The sequence below is a fragment of the Cryptomeria japonica genome, chromosome 2 (genome assembly GCF_030272615.1).
Source record: "Cryptomeria japonica chromosome 2, Sugi_1.0, whole genome shotgun sequence".
Taxonomy (NCBI): Eukaryota; Viridiplantae; Streptophyta; class Pinopsida; order Cupressales; family Cupressaceae; genus Cryptomeria; species Cryptomeria japonica.
The window spans coordinates 645,974,475-645,998,179 of record NC_081406.1 but is presented as its reverse complement, the minus strand read 5'-3'; positions in this window follow the sequence as shown (position 1 = coordinate 645,998,179).

Here is a 23,705-nt window from a genome sequence, read left to right as displayed (position 1 = left end):
TATACATATTTAAGACTCATGGTGAAGTGGGAGCTGCAATGGTGATTGAGGACAGCAAAGCAGATCTTTGGCATCAAAGACTTGGGCACATTAGCAAGAAAGGTCTCCATGTTATGCATACAAGAAATCAGCTACCGGGCCTCGAGCTTGTTGACTTAGCCTTTTATGAACATTGCCTCTATGGCAAACAAAAGAGAGTCTGTTTTTTGAAAGGTGGGCATGACACAAAGACAACACCGCTAGAGCTTGTATACTCGGATGTTTTTGGACCAACCGAGGTAACCTCCATTGGAGGAGCTAACTATTTTGTAACATTTCTTGATTATTGTACAAGAAAAGTATGGATTTATATGCTGTCTAGGAAATCTGAAGTGTTTTCAAAATTTAAAATTTTCAAGGCTTTAGTTGAAAATTAGATTGGGCATAGGATTAAATGCTTACAAACCGATAACGGTGGGGAATTTTGTTCACATGAATTTGATAATATTTGTTATGATAATGGGATTAGAAGAATCAAGGTTGTTCCTTTCACTCCTCAAGAAAACAGTGCAGCCGAGAGGATGAATAGAACAATTCTTGAGAAGGCACGATGTATGTTGTCTAATGTAGGTTTAGGCAAAGAATTTTGGGTAGAAGCGTGTAACACAGCAGTGTATTTAATTAACCAAAGTCCATCATCTAAATTGGATTTTGGTATTCCGGAAGAGGATTTCATATTCGCATCTTCATGTGTTTGGATGCGAAGCCTTCTCACATATACCCAAGGAAAAGCGAATGAAATTGGATCCAAAGTCATTGAAATGTATCTTTGTGGGGTATGGAGAAGAGCAGTTTGGTTTTAGATTGTGGGATTCAGTTCACAAAAAGATTGTTCGTAGCAGGGATGTAGTTTTCCATGAAACCTCCTTTCCCGCACTACAAGATGCAAATAAATCAGAGACAGATTATGTCCCTATGTCTCTATTTCAGAATTTGACTACCAGCGCTCTGCCTCCAGTCTCTCATTCAGTGGGAGCTCCTATGACATCTACATCGATTGAATACAATTCTTAGACTGAGAATGATGAAGAAAGTGCTGATAATGTTTGGTCTTCATTTAATTTAGAATTTGGGGGTCTGTAGAACAGAGCACATCCTCTTCAAACCAACACTCATTTGGAAGAACATCCATGTGGTGAGCACCTTGGCTCACATCAACACCACTTTGTTGGATATTCTCCACCGCCTCCTAAACATTTAGCTTCACACCCCCCCCATTTCTCACGTAATGATAAAAACTCTACCCACCCACCTCCACGGCAGCCTCCCCAAGCACCTGCCTCCCCTCACTCCTTGCGTGAGCTCCCCGCAGCTTCCTCCCACTCCTCGCGTGACCCGCACTCCCTGCAGACTCCTCGTGACCCCCCAGCAGCTCCCTCTCCTTCTCCGCAGGCCCAATCCCGAGCGCTCCTCGCCTGCAGATCACTCCACGGGGCCCCTGCAGACTTCTCCTCTGCAGTCCCACCGTGGAGTCATCCTCCAGCACAGACCGTGGAGGATGCCACCATAGCTCCCCACTCATTGCACTCCCGACAAGAAAAGGTCATGGACAATGCAGCTGTGTCACCCAGCTCCCTGCACACACACAGAACGTAGGCAGTGCAAAATACTAATGCGAGTCCCTTCTCTCGTGACGAGCCTGCATTAAACAAGGACAAAAAATCCACAGGTCAGTAAAACTACCAGGCAAATTAAAAATGGGAGAGATGTTAGCTTGCATGAACAGGGATCACAAAAATTGAATGACTCTACTATTGAAACAGAGAGTCAATTGAGAAAATCAACCAGACAGAGGCGACCTCCTGCAAAATTTTATGATTATGACTTACTATTTTGTGAAGAGGTTGAACCTTCTTTGCTCATCTTTGATCAAACAGAGCTTGCAACATACAAAGAGGCTTGTAAAAATGCAAACTGTGATAACTGGCACGCTGCAATGTGCGAAGAAATGGACGCACTAGTGAGAAATCAGACATGGGATTTAGTGCCACTTACGCCTGACAGAAAGGCATTAAGAAATAAATGGGTGTATAAACTAAAAGATGAAACCGATGGTCACAAAAGATTTCAAGCAAAACTGGTTGTAAAGGGATATGCTCAGTAGCAAGACCTCGACTTCAAAGAAATTTTCTTGCCAGTAGTTAAAATGACTACCATCTAAGCAGTATTGGGATTAGTTGCAGCTTGGGATCTTGAACTTGAACAGCTGAATGTGAAGACGACATTTCTCCATGGCAATCTTGATGAGGAACTATTTATGCATCAACTGGAAGGGTTCATTATAAAGGGGCAAGAACACCTTTATTGCAAATTGAAACGCAGTTTGTATGGGCTTAAGTAAGCCGCCCAGGCAGTGGTATCTTAAATTTGACAAGTTCATGATTGATCACAAGTTTACTTGCAGTGAGTCTAATCCTTGTATCTATTACAAGAAGCTTCCTAATTGTGAATTTGTCATTCTTCTTCTTTATGTGGATGATATGCTAGTGGTCGGCACAAGCATGAGGATTGTGAGTGAATTTAAGACTCATTTAGCAAAATAATTTGCCATGAAAGATTTAGGGGCAGCAAAGAAGATCCTAGGAATGACTATTTTTTGGGATAGAAAAAAGAGAGAACTCAAACTATCTCAGCAAGACTACATTAAAAAAGCCTTGGACAGATTTGGTATGGTGGATGCTAAGTTTGTTTATGTACCTTTAGCCTCTCATTTTTAGTTGTCTTCTCATTTGTGTCCTAAAAAATAAGAAGATAAGGAGTTTATGGATAAAATTCCATACAAATCTACAGTTGGAAGCCTCATTTATGCTATGGTGTCTACTTGACCAGACATTGCTCATGTTGTGGGATTGGTGAGCAGATTTATGGCTAATCCGGGCAAATCACATTGGGAGGCGGTTAAGTATATCTTGAGGTATCTCAAAGGTACTTCTCATTTTTGTTTGTCGTTTGGAAAGGACAAGGCAGTTTTGCAAGGGTTTACCGATTCTAATTTTGCCGACGACTTAGACAAAAGAAAGTCTACTTCTGGTTATGCTTTCACATTTGCTGGGGCAGCGATTAGTTGGGCTTCAAAATTACAACATACAGTTGCTCAATCAACCACGGAAGCAGAATACATAGCTCTTTCTGAGGGAGCAAAAGAGATGGTATGGTTGCAACTCTTGTTCAGCAAGTTGGGTTTGAAGCAATCAAATTTTGCTTTGTTTTGTGATAACAGCACTGCAATTTTTATGACTAAACATCAGACATCTCAGCCGTGGTCAAAACATGTTGATGTTCGCAGTCATTATGTTCACCATATGGTTGAAGAAGGCAAGTTTCATGTAGATAAGATTCATACCGACCTGAATCCGGTTGATGTGCTCACTAAAGTGGTTAAGTGGGAGAAGTTCGATTTCTGTCGAGCTTCTCTCGGCCTTTCCAATAATTGATAGCAGAACTGAGTGGGGGAATCTACTTGTTGCAGCAGTTCGTTGGCCTTCAGTGGGAGATTGTTGGAAGTTGAAGTCCAATAGACTCCTTCCTTGTTTGCCGCCAAAACTCTTGGCTATTCATATTCTCTTTGCTTTCTCTTTAAGAGCTGATTGTAATTCATTTCTGAAGGTTAATTGTTGTAGCTGAATGCAGTTGTATATATGTAAACCAGATTGGTGAATAATAGAGTGATTCCCCTGCTTCAAGTGTGGATGTAGGCAATTGCCGAACCACGATAAATCTGTGTGTCTCATTGTTTGTGTTGTGTATTGTTAATTCTGTTTATCTGTTGTTTTCAATTTGATTTCTTCATCCTAACATGTTTATCAATTAGTAAATCATGTTTTTTAAAGTGTGTTTATCAACTAGTATAGATATTTAAATACATACATCTACAAGACTTTTGTGAATATGTGTACACATATTTCCTAATTAATAGAAGTTATACATACATCTACAAGACTTTTGTGAATATGTGTACATATGTTGCCCAATTAATAGAAGCTAGCACTTATCTCCTGTTCTCATGCACCTCCTTAAGTGCACTTTAAATTCGAGTGTTCCGTTTCAAACTTAAAATTAAGCAACTGGATTGTTCCCATGCAAATTAAAAATTATTGGAAAAGGATATTTAGGAAGGGGTCCCATGAGGGGGGCTTGAGCACTATTTTTAAGGAAGAGGCGGTCCCATGAATAAAAAAAGTTTGTGTTGTCCTATTACTTGGAATCTTTTCCAAAAAAATAGAAGCCCCTACTTTTTAGGCATTCAAATTTGAGCAGGTACAAAAGGGGTAAAAAATAGTTTTGGAGGGAAGTGAATTATTTTTACTGTTAAAATTTTACTTAAACATTTGAGTAGCTCCAGCTCTATTTCTTAGGAAGCCTATGAATCTTTTTCTTTTTTAGTGGAGCAACTATTGTATAGAATTTGGAGATAAGTTGTGAGAAAAGTAGCATATGTGACGTGGCTTCACAAATCCTTCTTTTTATAGAATATGAAATGATTTTCATGCAAAAAAATAAAAATAATAATAAAATCTATATTTAAAAACATAATCTTTTAAATTAAAAGTTTTTTTAAATTTTAGGCGTAATAAATTATTATTAATAGAAATTTGAAATGATTGTTTAAAAATAAGCAAAAATAAATAAATATTCATGGAGCCATCCACTCCACAAATAATTCCTAAATAAGTTGAAGAGTGTCTTTATTCATTAAAAAAAAGATGTCCACATGTCAATCTTGAGATGCTTATATTGAAATTGTTATTGACAATAGATAGGCATCTAGAGATTAATATCTCCCAAGACTTTTAATAGATGTATTTAAGATCTATGCTAGTAAATATGATGTTAATATATTATGTGTATATCTGTGTTAAGTCATTAAAAGCTTATTCAAGAAAAAATATATATTTAATATTAAATTTAAAAAACAAAAATAAGAAAAAATTCATCATTTAAAAAAAAAAAAAAAGTTATAGTCAAGTTAAAAAATAAAAAAGATGGGAAAGTAATAACCTTACCTTCTCCAAAAATTTATTTGTCATGTTCCGCTTTTCAAATCCATAACCCATGCCATAAAGATAGAAACAACATCAACATTTGTTAGGTATTTTCACTCCAACATTAAGTATTCATTACCCAAAAGCATCTTGATGGATTAGAGCACCATTGAAGATAGGTAGTGGAAGATATTTCACAATCTTTCATCTGAAATTTCTCCTCGAAAAGCCATCTACCTTGCCTTCACATTCACAACAAGTGTAGCTATCATGGTTCTCACGTAGTAACCCAAACCCTTCACTCCACTTAAGGAAAGTGGCAATCAATTTGTCTCGCCAAAGTTTAAAGATGTCATTATGTTAGCACATGAGAGCTATCAATATTCATCCCTTCATCATTCAAGAGAAAATCCAACAAAATTTAACAAACCATAATGTGCTTCCCTTACATGAATGCTCACCTTATTGTTTAGCAATTAGCTTATCAAGTTTGTGCCAAATATCATTAAAAAAAATACTTCCTTCTATCATTGACCTCTTTATGTCGTTTTGGCCAACCCATCTATCATTGCATTTCCTTCTCTATAAACATGGAAAATGTCACACTCTTAACATTTCCCAAATCGGTTATAAGAACTTGTTTAACTTCCAATTTGAAGTCATTGTTTGTCTAATAGTATTTACTAACCAACAATTGCACCTTGGTGTGCAATGGGTAGGCCAAAGAAGTGTGGAAGGTCAATTAGGTGAAATTTTGGTTAATTTTTTTGCATAAATTTGTGTAGTACATGAGATCAATTGGTGGGTCATTTAGAAAATGATGGTGTTTGTGCAACAAAGGTCTCAATCGAGACGTGATAGCTTCAATTCCACTTTGAAACCACTTAAAAGGACCCAATTATAATTGAAACAATACCTTTGAATCAAGAAGATAATTAAGTTCCATTATCAATAAGCTCATGTTATGTTTGCAATTAGGTGAGAGGGACATAGGTAGAGATAGGGATAGAAAGATGGGAGAGATAGAATGGGGGAAAATAAGAGAGAGGGATAAAGAGATAGATATATAGATAAACATGTGGATGGAGATGAGATGGAGATGAAGATGGAGAAAATGAGAGAGATATGGAGAGATAAAGAGGGGAGAGGAGATAGGATTAGATAGATGTAGAAGCTCTAAAATAAATAGAGGGAGATATGGAAAGATAAAAATAGACATATGAAGTGATATATAAAGAGGGCAAGACATAGAAAGATAAAAATAGAGATATGAAGTGGTATACAAAGAGAGAGAGAGAGAGAGAGAGAGAGAGAGAGAGAGAGAGAGAGAGAGAGAGAGAGAGAGAGAGAGAGAGAGAGAGAGAGAGAGAGAGAGAGAGAGAGAGAGAGAGAGAGAGAGGAGGAGGAGGAGGAGGAGGAGGAGGAGGGGGATAGGGAAAAAATAGATAGAGAGATGTAGAGAGATGAAGATATAAAGATAGGGACGTAGAGAGGGCACAAGATAGAGAAGAATATATAAAGAGGTATATGTCGAAAGAAGTATAGATAAAGAGAGAGATATAGCTGGTGAGATCGAGTGATAAAGAGATAGAGATGTAAGGACATATAGAGAGAGAGAGGGAGAGGGAGAGAAATAAAGAAAACTAGAGATAGAGAAATAGATATGGAGATAAAGTGAGAGAATATGAACAGATAGAGGAAGAGATAGACATATATTAGAAGAGTGGAGAGAGTTGGAGATATACAAGAAGAGAAAGGGAGAGAGAGAGATAGAGATAAAGAGATAGTTAGGAGGATATAGAGAGAGAATGAGGGAGGGATAAATGGAGAGAAATAAAGATATATATATATATATATATATATATATATATATATATATATAGTGGAATGTAGAGATATGGAGAGGGATAGGGAGAGATATGGAAAGATAAGGAGATAGAGGTAGAAAAAGATATGGATAGAAAGAGATGGAGAGAGGAGAGGGAGAGATCAATAGATAGAGAGAGGATGAGGGAGTGATATAGATGGACAAAGAGGGATGGGGAGAGAGATAAAGAATGATATATAGAAAGAGATTGAGAGGAGCAAGAGGGAAATAGTGAGGAATAGAGAGACGAAGATATTGTACAAGATAGGTGGAGAGAGAGAGAGAGAGAGAGAGAGAGAGAGAATGGTATATTGATAACGAGGAAAATATATGGAGATAGAGATGAGGAGAGAAAGAGAGAAAGAAGATGACTGAGACAAGTAATAGAGAAAGGTTTAGCAAGAGGGGAGAGATAGAGAGAGGGAAAGCAAAGAGATGGAGATAGATATAGGGAGGGAGAAACAAGTAGTGTGTGTATGAGATAGAAAGAGAAGTGGAGAGATGTAAAAAGTGGGAGTCAGACAGAGGGAGAGATAGTGATAGAGAGATAGAGAGAGAGGAAGAAATAGGGATAGAAAGAGGTAGATATAGGAATAGTTAGGAGAGATGAGAGAGATATCACTTGTGAAATATAGAGGGGGTGAGAAAGAGGGAGAGGTGGAAGGAGAGAAAAAGAGGGAGAGGGAGAAATAGAGATAGAAATAGAAATAGGGAGACAATGAGCGAGAGGGAGATGGAGAGATAAAAATAAAGTTATAGGAAGTGATATATGTGTGTGTGTGTGTGTGTGTGTGTGTGTGTGTGTGTGTGAGAGAGAGAGAGAGAGAGAGAGAGAGAGAGAGAGAGAGAGAGAGAGAGAGAGAGAGAGAGAGAGAGAGAGAGAGAGAGAGAGAGAGAGAGAGAGAGAGAGAGAGAGAGAGAGAGAGAGAGAGAGAGGTGTATAAGGTAGAGATAGAGATAGAGAAGGAGGAATCAGGAGCCTCTATCTGTGTGAGTGAAAGAGATATAGAGATAGAGATAGAGATAGAGATAGGAAGGGAGAAATAGGGAATTCGTGTGTGAGTGACAGATATGTGAAGATAGATATAGAGAAGGAGAAGATATATATAAATAGATAAAGAGGGGGGGGGGGAGAGGTAGAGGGGTAAAGAGATTCTATAGGAGAAATAGAGAGATATAAAAAGAGGGAGTTGTATGAGAGGGACAAAGAGAGAGGGATAAAAAGAGAGAGATAAAGAGATAGACATAGTGGGAAGGATAGAGAACGAAGATAGAGATACAAGAAGAGGTAAGAATATATAAACAGGGGACAGATATATAGATTAAGATAATATTCAAATGACATGCTACCCTAAGCATAACTCCCCGGGGAAGCATGATATCCTTAAATTATTAGAATGGTTAATCAAAAGTTAGTTTCTCTATCTTGATCTCTCGCTCTAACTTTTAAGTTAGGTTTTAAGTTGAAATGTATTCTATTATATAAATGATTTTAAAAAATTAAAGATAATTATTCTACAATAAATTAAAATTTAATAAGACAAAAAAATTATAAATTAAATTAATTTGATTATCTTTTAATTATTATTTGTAACTTCATAAGAAGATAAAAATAATTAAAATAATTTTACCTTAATGAAAATTAAACCTTAAGAGAAGAAGATGACGATGATTAGAATAAATTAATAAGAAACAAGATAGAATATCCTCATAAAAGAAAATACAATTAAAATATATTCTTATCAAAAGAAGATAGAAATAAAACATAGATTTTTAATTCAAATTATAATTTTTCTACAATTATTAAAATTTTAATAAGACAATACATTATAAATTACATTAATTCTACTAATTCTTAATTACTAGTAGTAATTTCAAAAAAACATATAAATAGTTAAAATAAATTTTAAACTTACTGAAAAAATAATCCTTAGAAAGAAGAAGAAAGAAGCTAATTCTTTTTTTAATAATTTTTCTTTTTTCAGTTTTAAACTTCAAAAAAAAGAGGATAGAATATCCTAATAAAAGAAGATAATATTAAAAGATATACTCTTATCATAAGAAAAAAATAGTAAGATAGATTTTTCCTCTCGTGCACATTATTTTTGTAATTAATAATATTAATTTATTATTTTTTTTATTAAATTTTTTTTGAATTAATATAAATTTAAACATACGGTTGAGATGAATTCAATTGCCTTGCATCTTGCTAATCAATTACGAACCATTGATTTAAAAAAAATAGATTGTGCATTTTATATAGGGAATGCCTTCGACATAACTATTTGTGAGTCTCCTTCCAAATGGATTCTATTGTAGTCCAATTTTTACATTTGCCAAGATCAATCCAAGTGGCCTAAAATTTAGGATCATTGCTCATGTCATCACTCAACTTCTTCTACTTCATCGCCATAATATTTTGTGACCAGTCTCTCACAAGACACACCCAACTCCTAAGCGACACGAAGTACCTTGGGCAGCCCCATCAAAGTTCACTTTTATCCATCCAACCTCCGACGACATCCACCTTCACTCTCTTCTAATGTCGATAGTCTAATTAACCCAATAGACCTCATTAACACAACAATAACATTAATTTTACTTTTTACAGTATTGCTTATAATATTTAAATTCAAATTTTGGATTTTTTGCTTCTTTTTTTTCTTTGCTCTACATTTTTTAAGTGCTTTCAACATGGGAGAATTATTTTATGTGTGTGTGCACATTTTATTATTAATGTTGTGTTTGTTGATTTATTAATTTTTATTTTAATGGATTGTGATATTATTTTCATATTGTTAGCCCCCTTCTATTTTTCAAAATACTCATCCCTACTAAACAGAAAAATTTTTCCCTATCAGTCACACCTTATCGGCAAAACTTTAGCCCATCGGAAGAGTGCCTTGGAGTTTTTGAGTTCTGATTTTACCCAACACCGCGACCCTGAAGGAAGAGCCGATATCTATCAGTCGATAATCAGAAACCCACACCACTCATGTTTCCTTTGTCCCCCCAATGTCTGAAACTCTCTTATGGGTCGATGTCTGGGTATCAAAGTGTAAAGCGGAAAATCGAACCCTAGGTGTTCCCCCCACTCCAAGGAGAAAGGAGGTCACTAGGATTGACGGTTTTCACTTAGGAGGGACTTTACATTCAAAAGAGGGGTTGAAACTCACAAGATCCAAGCCCACACAATGCAAGACTGGATTCTAAATGAGTTTCAAGGGTTGAGACATCAAGGATACCCTCTTTTGTAAAGAATATAGATAGAAAGATTGAACTAGGAGTACATGTGAAGTAGGAAAGATTTGCTTGTAAACGGAGATAGAGACACAGGATGAAGCTACGGACCTGAAATTAGTAGTAAAATGTCGAGACGATGCTGTTCTGCAAATTTGAGTGAAATTTGACGGGACGATGGCGCCCCGAGTGCACACGGTCCTCCGAAAAATCCGCAAAATGAAGGGGGATCTGTTTGTCTCTGCATAAGGATTCCAGATCTTCAATTACAACCGCGTACCTACAACCTACACACAGAAAAGAGAGGAAGATTGGGGGGTTAGGGATTAGGGGTTTGCCTTTAGGTCAAACCCCGGTTTTGGAATTAACCAAGAAATGAGAATGCTGTAAATGTAAATGTTTGTAATGTAATCAAGTACTGATACCTTGTTGTAAGAATGTTTGTATTCTTACATGCGAAGGCGTAATGAATGTTGTATTTTGTATGTTGTAAGTGATCTCCTCTTCAATGGTTGAATCCTTGTCTTGAATGCAACACTTAGCCTTGAATGGAGACTTAGAATGCTCAATTGCTTGAAGGAATGCTTGAATGCTTGGATGTTTGAATGTTTGAATATCGCTTCCGCCTCTTGCTCGCATATATTTTTTCTCTCTCTTTTGGGAGAGGGAATGTAGTTTATATACTTGTCAATTAGGGTTAGGAGACTGATTTTTCCGACCTTAGGCTGACCTAGAAGCATTATTTTCTGAATTGCAAACTTAAAGACCCGATGCCCAACAAGAGACCGGGCCCAAAATAGGGCCAGGGACCAGGGCGCTGGGCGCCATGGTCCTGAGGGACTAGGGCGCTAGGCGCCATGGTCCTGAAGGACCAGGGCGCTGGACGCCATGGTCCCACCTCCCGGGACAGCAGGGTGCAAGGAGGATCAGGCCAAGGTGCAAAAAGATGCAGTTTTTGGTGTCGTAAACAGGTTTCGGGGTCTCCATTCAAGTTCAACGTTGCGCCACCATCGTGAAGACTCAAATGCAGTCGAAATTGCAAGTGTCACAATTTTAGGACGCTACATTTAGCCCCCACTTTAGCAGGAGTATAAGCGTACGCCCATACTTCCGGTAAAGTACAAGGAAACAACATTGAAAGACTTTCACCACGTCAAGGAGGCAAGATACACCAAGCCCCTAGTGGACTAAGGATCTTACGACTTCGATTGACAAAGTAAAAGGGAAGATCACGAGGGAGAACCGTGACTGTCAGTAGTAAGGTTCCCTCACTATGAGTCATGCAAGAAAAATACCAAAAATTTTCAAGGCAAAGCTAAATTCGCCAAGAAATTTTCAAGTATCTTGAAGAGATATGAACGGAGTGTATGCCCCCCTACGTTAAAGCAATCGTACACGCCTCATCGGGGGTGATTGCTTTAAGGTAGTGATACATATAGGAAATGAGAAAGGAAAGGAGCACGTTATCACAAGGTTTTAGCCCCCAAGTGTGAGATAAGCCCAAGGATAATAGACACAAAACACAAAGTACGAGGTGACTTCGCTTTCCTTGGGGTCAGTACATTGCATGATAATTCATGTATATCATATGTATGTATGCATAATTGTTCTTCATTCCCCAATCAAGGAAGGTCACCTAGAAGAAGGGAACACATGTGTCTTTTGAGTCAACATGAGAGAGACCAAAAGAGATCTCAATGCTTTGCATCGTCCTCAAGTAGACAACACTAAGGACAATGAATAGAAGAATGAGAATAACACATAGAAGAAGTAACAATAGAGATCAAGAGAGGAGGAGAGAGTCTGCTATGCTAATGAAACTAGTCTAGCATGTCATCTACCCCCCCGATCTTGCTGATCAATATTTTGGGAAGGTAGGGAACACGCTAGAGGAGGAACATCCAACACAGCAGATGGAGCTATCACAAGATCCAAACAAGGGCTATGTTCATGTTCCAAGCCACATTGTTCTTGTCTAGGAGCTAGGATAAGTGCTTTAGAAAATTCGTTAGATAAATGGTTATCAACATCAACATATTCATATTCACTATCAGAATGAAAAGAAGTAACATTTTCATCATGAATAACATTTTCATCTATATCATCATCAAGATTTATAAAAATAGGATCTTTAACTCGCACAAGATCAAGACCATCATGCATCTTATGTTTAGGAGATTTTGGCTCAATTTTCGGCTGAGGGGAAAATGGAATAATGCTAGCTGAAGGTGTTTTTGAGGATTGCAAAGTTTGAGAAGCAGCTGCACAAGCTCTAAGACGACGCTTTCGTCGGCGTTCACGTGCAAAACGATTTCATCTAGTCTTAGTAGGAAGTTGAGAAGACTGAGGAGGAGGAATATTCTTATCCTTATCACTTGGGTGTTTGGGTTGTGATCTCTTAGGTTGGATAATAGGAGAAGAGGAAGGTCTCTTCTCTCTATAAGAGGAAGGAGGAGGAACTGCTCCATATAAAGGAGGAATATCTGGTTTAGGAAGGAGACCAAGTCCATCATGATGAGGAGGTATAGGTCTACCTTTAGAAAGTTTATTAGACATGGACATAGTCACATCCATAGGGATGGGTTGGGAATCTTCTTGAGGAAAGACATTAGTTTTATCTTTCAAAGGAAGAACTTCCTTCTCAAGAATGATAGGAATATCAAGTTTGGGTGTTCTAGGTTCACTTAGAGATAGGATCATATCTTTTTTCCACTTTTGATAAGATTTGAAAAGATGATCACTTCGCGGTGGAAGAGATTGGAATTGTTTAGGCCAAAAATAATCAATAGGAATGCTAGAAGTTCTTTCAGCTGGTTTAAAGAGACTATGATTGACAGTAACAACTTCACCATTATGGGGAAATTTCAAACACTTGTGAATAGGAGAAGCAATAGCTTTCATGGAAGACAGCCAAGGATAGCCTAGCTTCACACGAAATTGTTCGGACGATGGAATAATAGCAAAGCTCACATCACGGGATTTGTTATGGACCTCAATAGGTAATGTAATAGAACCAATTGCAAGAGAAGAAAATGCATCAAATAGTTTCACAACCACATTTGTTTTGTCATAGATCACTTGATTCAATTGCAAAGTAAAAAGAAATTCTTCAGTAATGATATTAACCATACAAGAAGGATCATAAGCACTCCACGACAAGGTGTATTCTTGACTTTTGCAACTATATATAAAGGACCATCAGGTGCCCTGATAGTTTCATTAGAATCAAATGTGATGGAAGGTTCTTCAGGGATTTTCAGATGTTCTACAAAGTTAATAACATTCGGAGTCATAGACACAAGACTATCAGGTGAGAAAGAGGAATCATTAGTCTCAATCACATTAGAGGTGAGAAGGTAATGGATCGGTAAAAATCTTAAGATTTTGGTTAGGAGGAGCTACAGATGTGTTGCCTTTATCATTCACACCTGAAATAGAGATAGTATTATTATCAATCAAATCTTGAATTTTACCCTTTAAAGCAAAACATTTTTCAGTATCATGCCCAGGTTGACGATGAAATTGACAAAAAGATTTGTTATCGAAATAGGGTGAATTAATCTTTGCAGGATCTATTTGCTTTATAGGAGGGAGAGTAAGCACATTTTCTTCCAATAACTTATTCATAATACTATGCAATGATTCATTCAAAGGAGTAAACTTTCTTTCTTTCTTGAAAAACTTAGAAATAGGAGGCACACCTGATGCTGCATTCACATTGTTGTTGATGATGTTTTCATTGAATTTAATGGACTCTCTGTTCAGTTTAAACTTCCCAAATGGTTGTTGACTACTATCACCCTTATCACCCGGAGCCATAGGATTTGCTTGTTCCATTTGACTCACAGTCAGTTGATAATTGTGAAGAGTTGCACACAACTGTTGGAAAGAAGTAAACTCAGAAAACATAAGTTTTTCTCTAATATCTTTTTGTAAATTAGAAATAAAGATTCTTTGAATATCATTGTCAGGTACTGGAAAAGAAATTTGAGCATACAAATGATTATATCTACCAATGAAATCAGTCACTTTTTCTTTAACACCTTGTTTACAATGCATTAAATCAATCAAAGTAACTTTAGGACTTATATTGTTTTGAAGTTGTTGAATAAAAGCATTTGCAAGTTGTTGGAAAGAAGTAATAGAATAGGAAGGCAACGAGCAATACCATTGTAGAGCCTTGTCTCTTAATGTTCTAGTAAATAGTTTTGCAAGCAACCTTTGGTCATGAGCAAAATCAGTACATATTGTTTGAAAGGTCTTAACATGTGTTAGAGGATCACCTTTACCATTATAAAGCTCCAACTGTGGTATTTCAACATGCTTAGGGGGAATAGCTCGAACAATGTCAAGAGAAAGTGGGCTCGCAACATCAAATGTGGGAACACTAAACTTAGATTGATTCATAGAGACAATTTGTTGCTGTAAAGAAGAGACAGTTTGTGCAAGATTGTTAATGGTCGCTTCAATCGAAGAATTCATATTAGATGTGTTAGATTGTGATGGAGGTATTATGTTATTGAAAGAAGGTATTGATTGAGAGTAAGGTGGCGGGACACTATGATAGTTAGTCATAGGAGATGATTGGAAAGGAGGAACACTACAAGGAGGGATGGAATGGTTAAATGAATTGCCCCCTTGCGCCAGGTTCATTTGTGGAGATGTAATAGGGACACTCATTGAAGGAATGAATGAGGAAGTCGGATTGAATGAAGGAAGAGGGTTAATTGAAGAAGAAGGATTGCCCCCATGACTGGTGATCATAGGTGGAATGTCTTGTATTAAAGTAGTCATTATGTTTGATGTAAAAGTAGGTATACTAGCAATAGAAGTTGTCAAAGGGATAGAATGATTGACTTGATTAGGAGGTTGTGTATAACCCAAAGTTTCAGCACAACTCTTCATAGGCATCACATTCAAATCCACAATGTGTGCAATACTACGCAAAATATCAATTCCATTCTTATCATTTTGAACCATACATTTTAGACCCTCAATTAAGGGAAGAGCTTGACTATCGGGGTATTCTTGAGACATCCATTGTCGAAAATCATCAAATTGGTTGTCCAATTTCGAAAGTTGTTCTACAGAAACCTCATGGAGAGCTTCTTCATCATTAAGAGGATTAGAGGAATTACCCGTGTCCTCATTAAAAAGGCCATTCAAATTAGGTTCCATCTCCTCAGTAATTAAACCTTGGAAAGACTTAATTCTAAGGCTTCGTCTAACGGGAATAGTGTAAGTAGGGCTTATTGTTGTAAAACTCATGCACTGGGGAGAGAGAGAGAGAGAAGATTTTGAATTTTAGAGGTAGAAAATTTCAATAAAATCAGCCAATCTCCTATAGTTAAGCTGTTAAATGCAATCAGGACAATCTCCCGAAATTTCAGAAAAAATGTCAAGGACCGTGGCGAACGGAGTGCACACGGTCCTCGCAACTTTTTTCGAAATTTTCAAGGATGAAAGTTATGATGATTTTAAAGCTAATCTGAAAAAATTGAGTGATTTTACGATCTGTAGATAGGCCAAATTAAAGTTGCAATCTCAAAATTGAACCCTACCAAGATTGTTGAAAAATGCAAAATTTGAATTTCGAAAAAGAGAGGGAAACTGAAATTTTGAATTTTTATGATTTTAGAGGGAATACTAAAAGCAATGCAGGTTTTGAAATTTAAAAGTTGACTCAATTTCACGCAAAATTCAATTTTGAAAGCGGAAATCAAAGTTGTTGCAATTAAACACTTAATTTCAAAAGTCACAAACTGCAAAAATTTGAATAAAGTACTGAAATTTCGAATGAATGCCAACACACTTTTCAGATTTAGGACAATAAGAAACACAATTTTGATATGAATTTTAATTTCAACAATTTTTGAATGATTAAAAGCCTTAATCCAAGCAATCACTAGACCAACTTTGACTTTAATTTTGAAAGTGTTAGAATTGATGAAATTAGCCAAGATTCTGGATTCTAGCAGAAAAATACAGTAAGATCTAGCTCCCGAAATTTTGGAAAAAATGTCAAGGAAAATGGCGCTCGGGGTGCACACGGTCCTCGCAACTTTTTTCAAAATTTTCAGGGATGAGAGATATTATGATTTTGTTGCGGAATCCAAAGTTATAGCCGATTTGGAGGTGTTTTGATCAGTGAAATCATTGGTCAAAGGTTGAATCAAGAGGGTTTTAAAAATTAGGGTTTTGACACTTAACCACTTAATTTCTAGAATTAAAGCACAAATATGAATTGACAATTTGCAATAGAAGGGTAGATCTGAAACAAGAATTAACAATTAAACATTTCACAAGCTCAATTACTAAAAAGAAAATTTAGGGTTTTTATGCAATTAACCTCTTAAAATTTGCAAAAGATCAAACATGGAAATGTAATCAAGGAAGCAAATTTTTCAGATCTAACCATGAATAATCAGAATTAGGATGTTCACGTCGGGTTCACCAAAATGTAAAGTGGAAAATCGAACCCTAGGTGTTCCCCCCACTCCAAGGAGAAAGGAGGTCACTAGGATTGACGATTTTCACTTAGGAGGGACTTTACATTCAAAAGAGGGGTTGAAACTCTCAAGATCCAATCCCACACAATGCAAGACTAGATTCTAAATGAGTTTCAAGGGTTGAGACATCAAGGATACCCTCTTTTGTAAAGAATATAGATAGAAAGATTGAACTAGGAGTACATGTGAAGTAGGAAAGATTTGCTTGTAAACGGAGATAGAGACACAGGATGAAGCTACAGACCTGAAATTAGCAGTAAAATGTCGAGACGATGTTGTTCTGCAAATTTGAGCGAAAGTTGACGGGACGATGGCGCCCGTAGTGCACACGGTCCTCCGAAAAATCTGCGAAACGAAGGGGGATCTGTTCATCTCTGCACAAGGATTCCATATCTTCAATTACAGCCGCGTACCCTCAACCTACACACAGAAAAGAGAGGACGATTGGGGGGTTAGGGATTAGGGGTTTGCCTTTAGGTCAAACCTCGGTTTTGGAATTAACCAAGAAATGAGAATGTTGTAAATGTAAATGTTTGTAATGTAATCAAGTACTGATACCTTGTTGTAAGAATGTTTGTATTCTTACATGCGAAGGCGTAATGAATGTTGTATTTTGTATGTTGTAAGTGATCTCCTCTTCAATGGTTGAATCCTTGTCTTGAATGCAACACTTAGCCTTGAATGGAGACTTAGAATGCTCAATTGCTTGAAGGAATGCTTGAATGCTTGGATGTTTGAATGTTTGAATATCGCTTCCGCCTCTTGCTCGCATACATTTTTTCTCTCTCTTTTGGGAGAGGGAATGTAGTTTATATACTTGTCAATTAGGGTTAGGAGACTGATTTTTCCGACCTTAGGCCAACCTAGAAGCATTATTTTCTGAATTGCAAACTTAAAGACCCGATGCCCAACAAGAGACCGGGCCCAAAATAGGGCCAGGGACCAGGGCGCTGGGCACCATGGTCCTAAGGGACCAGGGCGCTGGGCGCCATGGTCCCACCTCTCGGGACAGCAAGGTGCAAGGAGGATCAGGCCAAGGTGCAAAAAGATGCAGTTTTTGGTGTCGTAAACAGGTTTCGGGGTCTCCATTCAAGTTCAACGTTGCGCCGCCATCGTGAAGACCCAAATGCAGTCGAAATTGCAAGTGTCGCAATTTTAGGATGCTACACAAAGAAATCAAATTTGTTGAAAGGAAAGGCTCTTGTGATACAACCAGATGAGCATATGCAAGATGATATCCTTTTTGACCTAATCAACCTTGCCCGAGAACTCATACATGATGAAGACAAATTTTTAGCAGTCCTTTAGGTACTAATTGAAGAAGAAACAAAGGCCAAACTGATTGACTACCAAATTGTTGGTAGGAACCCTGTACTTGATGAAGAAGTATGCATCTAGAAAGTTATTTATAATATGGCTTTAGTGTTAATGATGGGGTTTTCTAGTAATTTTGTTTTATCTTGGACAATGTTTAAAACGGTCATTTTCTAGACCATTACTCTGGTAGAAATTGTTTCTTGGAAACGACTAAAGGGGTTTTAGTTATAAAAAGGAAGTACCTGAGATAGGTAAAGGGAGGAGATTTTCATAAATACAGACTTTGTATTGTTTTCTTGAAATTCTGGACTTAGTATTTTTTTGATGCTTTAATATCAAGTAATAGAGTTTTGAAAAGTCTATCTGATGTGGTTAGACTTTGTGCTATGTTGGATAAATTTGTATTTTTCTTAAGAGGATGCATCCTTGTTCAAGATTTTATGCTCTAAATTGTTAAAGCAGTTGTTTATCCTCCTTATTCACTGTTATATAATGTTTATCTTTGAATAAATATAGAATAACAATGGCATTAGTTAATAATCAGTTGCAAGTTACTTTCTACATGTTACTTCTTTCCTTTCCTTTATGGCTTTCTGGTAAAAAGTCTCACCTTTCCTGCTTTCTGGTTAAAAGCACACCCATAAATACCCTAAATTGACATCATAAGAGGGAGTTGTACCTCTCAAATTCAAAGGAAAGTTGCAAAATACTTGCAATTTCTCCAACGGTTGTTAATAGTTTGTTCTCTTGTCCGAGGCTAGGGGTCAATATTGTCACATTTTGGAGAGAACAAATATGTTAACCAACACATATGTCACCCATTTATGTTTTTTTGTTAATATTTGCGTACCATTACACTCCGCCTCATGTTGTAGGTTACACTTCTCAACATAAATACAAATTCAATATTAAAATCGTGTGTTTTGCTCACTTGTCATTTTTTTACGTATTTTTATTAATTATGCAACTTATATATCAAATTTATGTTTTTTCTCATCTTTTCTCTTTTTTTTTCATGTCTTTAATGTGTTTATATCAATTATCCAACTTCTATATTGAAGTTGTGCTTTGGTTCACCTTTTATTATTTTCACATTTTTATGATTTGATCTCTTGATTTTATAGAACAAAATTGTATATTTGTTGTCTTTGAATTATTTTCATGCAAATTTCATACCTTTGACAAAATAACTACATTTTCTCTCCTTCCACCATTTTTGTATCATTTCAAAATTTCACCTCTCCTTTTTTATCTCCTAAAATAAAGTTGTGTGTTCACTCTTCTTGTCTCAATTTAAATAATCTTTTCAACCTTGGTTCTTCAATTTTGTAAATATATCACAGTTGTGTTTTTCCTCATCTTATATCATTTTTCATTTTTCATGTTTATATGAATTATGCAACTTCTATACTAAAGGTGTGCTTTTGTTTGCCTTTTATTGACTTTGCATCTTTACATTTCGACCTTTTGATTTTATGAACCGAAATTGCAAATTTATTGTTTGTGTTTTTTTCATGCAAATCTCGTACCTTAGACCAAATTAGTACATTTGCTCTCCTTTCATCATTTCTGTAATTTTCAAAATTTCACCTCTTTTTTTTCTATCTCCTAAAATAAGGTCATGTTTCCACTCTCCTTATCTCAATTTCATAATTCTAACAACAATTTCATCCTAGACCAAAATCATGTTTTCAACCTTGCTTCATCAATTTTGTAAATTTATCAAACTTTGCTAAACTACAAAAGAATTATGCTTTTGAGCTACCTTTATCAATTTTGAAGTTCACATGTATTACACCTTCAAATTTAGAAGTCTCATTGTCTACCATGCGTACTACATAGGTTTAGTTGAACTATACTATAATAATAATGCAACGTCAATATTAAAATTACGCTTTTTTCAATTTTTATCATTTTTTAATATTCTTTTATCATATATGTAACTTATATATCAAATTATGTTTTTGCTCATCGTTTTTCATTTTTTTCATTTCTTTAATGTGTTTGTATGACTTATGCAGCTTCTATATTAAAGTTGTTCTTATGCTCAACTTTTTCATTTTCACATTTTTAGAATTTGATCTTTTGATTCTATAGACCAAAATTGTATATATGTTGTCTTTGTGTTATATTCAAGCAATTTTCATACCTTGGACCAAAACTACTACATTTTCTCTCCTTCTATCATTTTCATACCTTTTCAAAATTTCACCTCTTTTTTTATCTCCTAAAATAAAGTTGTGTTTTCACTCTTTGTGTCTCAATTTCATAATTTCAACCACATTTGCATTCCTAGACCAAAATCATGTTTTCAACCTCACTTCATCGATTTTGTACATAGATCAAAGTTGTGATTTTGCTCATATTTTATCTTTTATTTTTATTTTTTGTGTTTATATGAATTATGTAACTTCTATAATAAAGTGTGTCTTTGTTCACCTTTTATTGTTTTTTACATTTTTACATTTCGACCTTTTCATTTTATAAACCAAAATTCCACATCTATTGTCTGCTTTATTTTCATACAAATCTCGTACCTTAGACCAAATTGGTACATTCACTCTCCTTCCATCATTTTTGCATTTTTTAAAAAAATCAGCTCTTTTTCTATCTCCTAAAATAAAGTCATATTTTCACTCTGCTTGTCTCAAATTTCATAATTTTAGCCACAATTTCATTCTAGACCAAAATCATGTTTTCAACCTTCATGAATTTTGTAAAACTATAAAAGAATTATTCTTTTGAGCTACCTTTATTAGTGCTTGCCATAGGCACACTAGTACATTTGGGCCTAATTTCTGACGGCTAATTGTCGGAATTCCGATGACACCACGTCGGACTTTCGACCAATTTTACCATCGAAAACTCATCGTCGGTCTTCCTGACGATGCCATTTGCGTCGGTTGTTCGACGATGTTATGAACTCCTCCGATGGCGGCTATATTTGCTTCCCTAACCACAAATTTCGGTGGATTACCGTCAAAATTCCGACGGATGCCATGTTTGCCCCTCGACGACTGTCCAACATGGAAGTGACGTCGGATATGCAGCATCCTTGTCGGATGTTTCTTTAGTTATCATCGGAATTCCAACGGTGAGAGATGATGTGGGTCAAACGACTTTGTTGTCGATGCATGAAAGCATTGAACGAGTTCTACTTTTAAAAATTGCATAAAACATTTATTATTTATTTGATTTAGTGTTATTTGCAAAAAAGGATTATCAATGATGTTTCCTTTCTCCAAGAATTGTCTAGGATATTTCGGTTAGATAATATGTAACATCGAATGACTAAATCTTTTCTTTACAAATGCTTATTTTATTTAATTATCATCTGAGCGGGAATTAAAATTTATATTTGTACAGAAGTAGAACATACAAGTTGAAGACTCATGTGCAAGTAAATTTGGTAAAAGAAAGCAAGCAAACATTATCTTGAATGACATGGAAACAAGCTCACGAGTTGCCTAGAAGAGAGCACTTGGAGAAAACCAGAGGAAAGTGTTAAAGGGTGATAAATATATAGAGAGTATGCAATACAAACAAACAATGTCTGGAGTGTGTGATGTGACGTCTCTAATTTATGTCCGGAGGGACTAACTAGTTTTGGAGATCCTGCGAAACCTATTGGGCCACGCTTGAAGGAAATCAATGTGTTCATGCAAGGAGCACCTTTTTTCTATTATAAGAATGATGCTTTTGCACCAAAGGATATTTGAAAGGCAATATTAAAAAATTTCTATAGTGTGGAACCGGAGTTGGCGGACTTGAAGTAATTTTCAGCTTTCAGAAGACCAAGAGGTTATGTACACAATCTCCCAATAGAAGGGCGATTTCAAGCATTACCTCTCTCCCCCATGACTATTCGGGAAGAACTTCCTCAGACAAAGGACTATTGGCCTCCATGGGATCAAAGAAAAAAATTGAAGCATAGACTCTAGACAATGTGGTGGTGTCCTTCGTGAAGAACTCTGCCCTATAATTGAAAATTCATGAGGGAAACTGCAAGATAGTGAACAAAAATACATTCTTGAAAAGTGTGAAGAATGGAACTTGGTTTGGGTGGGGCCAGGTCAGGTGGCTCCTCTATAGGTTGACAAGATAGAAATAATATTAGGATTTGGAAAAGATCACACTCATGGAAATTCGTGTGCGACTAATCGATTGCGCTATTTGGGTAATGCATTCCAAATAGATACAGTTGCATACCATTTATCTGTCTTGATTAAAGCCTTTTATCCCGATGGCATTAAATTAAAGTTCTTTCTCTTCTATCTGGTATTGGTGGAGAAGAGGTTGCTTTGCATCGACCTGGGATACATTTAACTTGTGTTGTATCTGTGGAAATATGTATTTTAGGTCGATGCAATGCAACCTCTTCTCCACCAATACCAAATAGAAGAGAAAGTACTTTAATTTAATGCCATCAGGATAAAAGGCTTTAATCAAGATAGATAAATGGTATGCAACTATATCTATTTGGAATGCATTACCCAAACAGCGCAATCGATCAGTTGCACACGAAGTTCCACGAGTGTGATCTTTTTCAAATCCTAATATGATTTCTATCTCGTCAACCTCTAGAGGAGCCACCTGACCTGGCCCCACCCAAACCAAGTTCCATTCTTCGCACTTTTCAAGAATGTATTTATGTTCACTATCTTGCAGTTTCCCTCGTGAATTTTCAATTATAGTGCAGAGTTCTTCACGAAGAACACCACCACATCGTCTAGAGTCTATGCTTCAATTTTTTTCTTTGATCCCATGGAGGCCAATAGTCCTTTGTCTGAGGAAGTGCTTCCTGAATAGTCATGGGGGGGAGAGGTAATGCTTGAAATCGCCCTTCTATTGGGAGATTGTGTACATAACCTCTTGGTCTTCTGAAAGCTGAAAATTACTTCGAGTCTGCCAACTCTAGTTCCACACTATAGAAATTTTCGGATATTGCCTTCCAAATATCCTTCGGTGCAAAAGCATCATTCTCATATTAGAAAAAAGGTGCTCCTTGCATGAACACATTGATTTCCTCCAAGTGTGGCCCAATAGGTTTCGCAGGAACTCCAAAACCGGTTAGTCCCTCTGGACATAAATTAGAGACGTCACATCACACACTCCAGACATTGTTTTTTTGTATTGCATACTCTCTATGTATTTATCACCCTTTAACACTTTCCTCTGCTTTTCTCCAATTGCTCTCTTCTAGGCAGTTGACGAGCTTGTTTCCATGTCATTCAAGATAAAGCCTGCTTGCTTTCTTTTACGAAATTTACTTGCACATGAGTCTTCAACTTATATGTTCTATTTTCGTACATATATAAATTTTAATTCACGCTCAGATGATAATTAAATAAAATAAGCATTTGTAAAGAAAATATTTAGTCATTCGATGTTACATATTATTTGACAAAAAGATCCTAGACAATTCTTGGAGAAAGGAAACATCATTGATAAACATTTTTGCAAATAACATTGAATCAAATAAATTAAAAATGTTTCATGTAATTTTTAAAACTAGAACTCCTGCAATGCTTTCATGCACCGATGGCAAAGTTGTCTGACCCACACCATTATCCATAATAGAAGAAATCAATATAATAGGCTATTATAAAGAATATATACAAAAATATGAAAGAACGTAAATTACCATTACAAACCCATAAACCATTAAATAGTGAAAATAGATATAAATTTGTAAATGTCTCCCTACAAACACCACAACCATAACCAAAACAAAAAAAATTCTTACCCGCA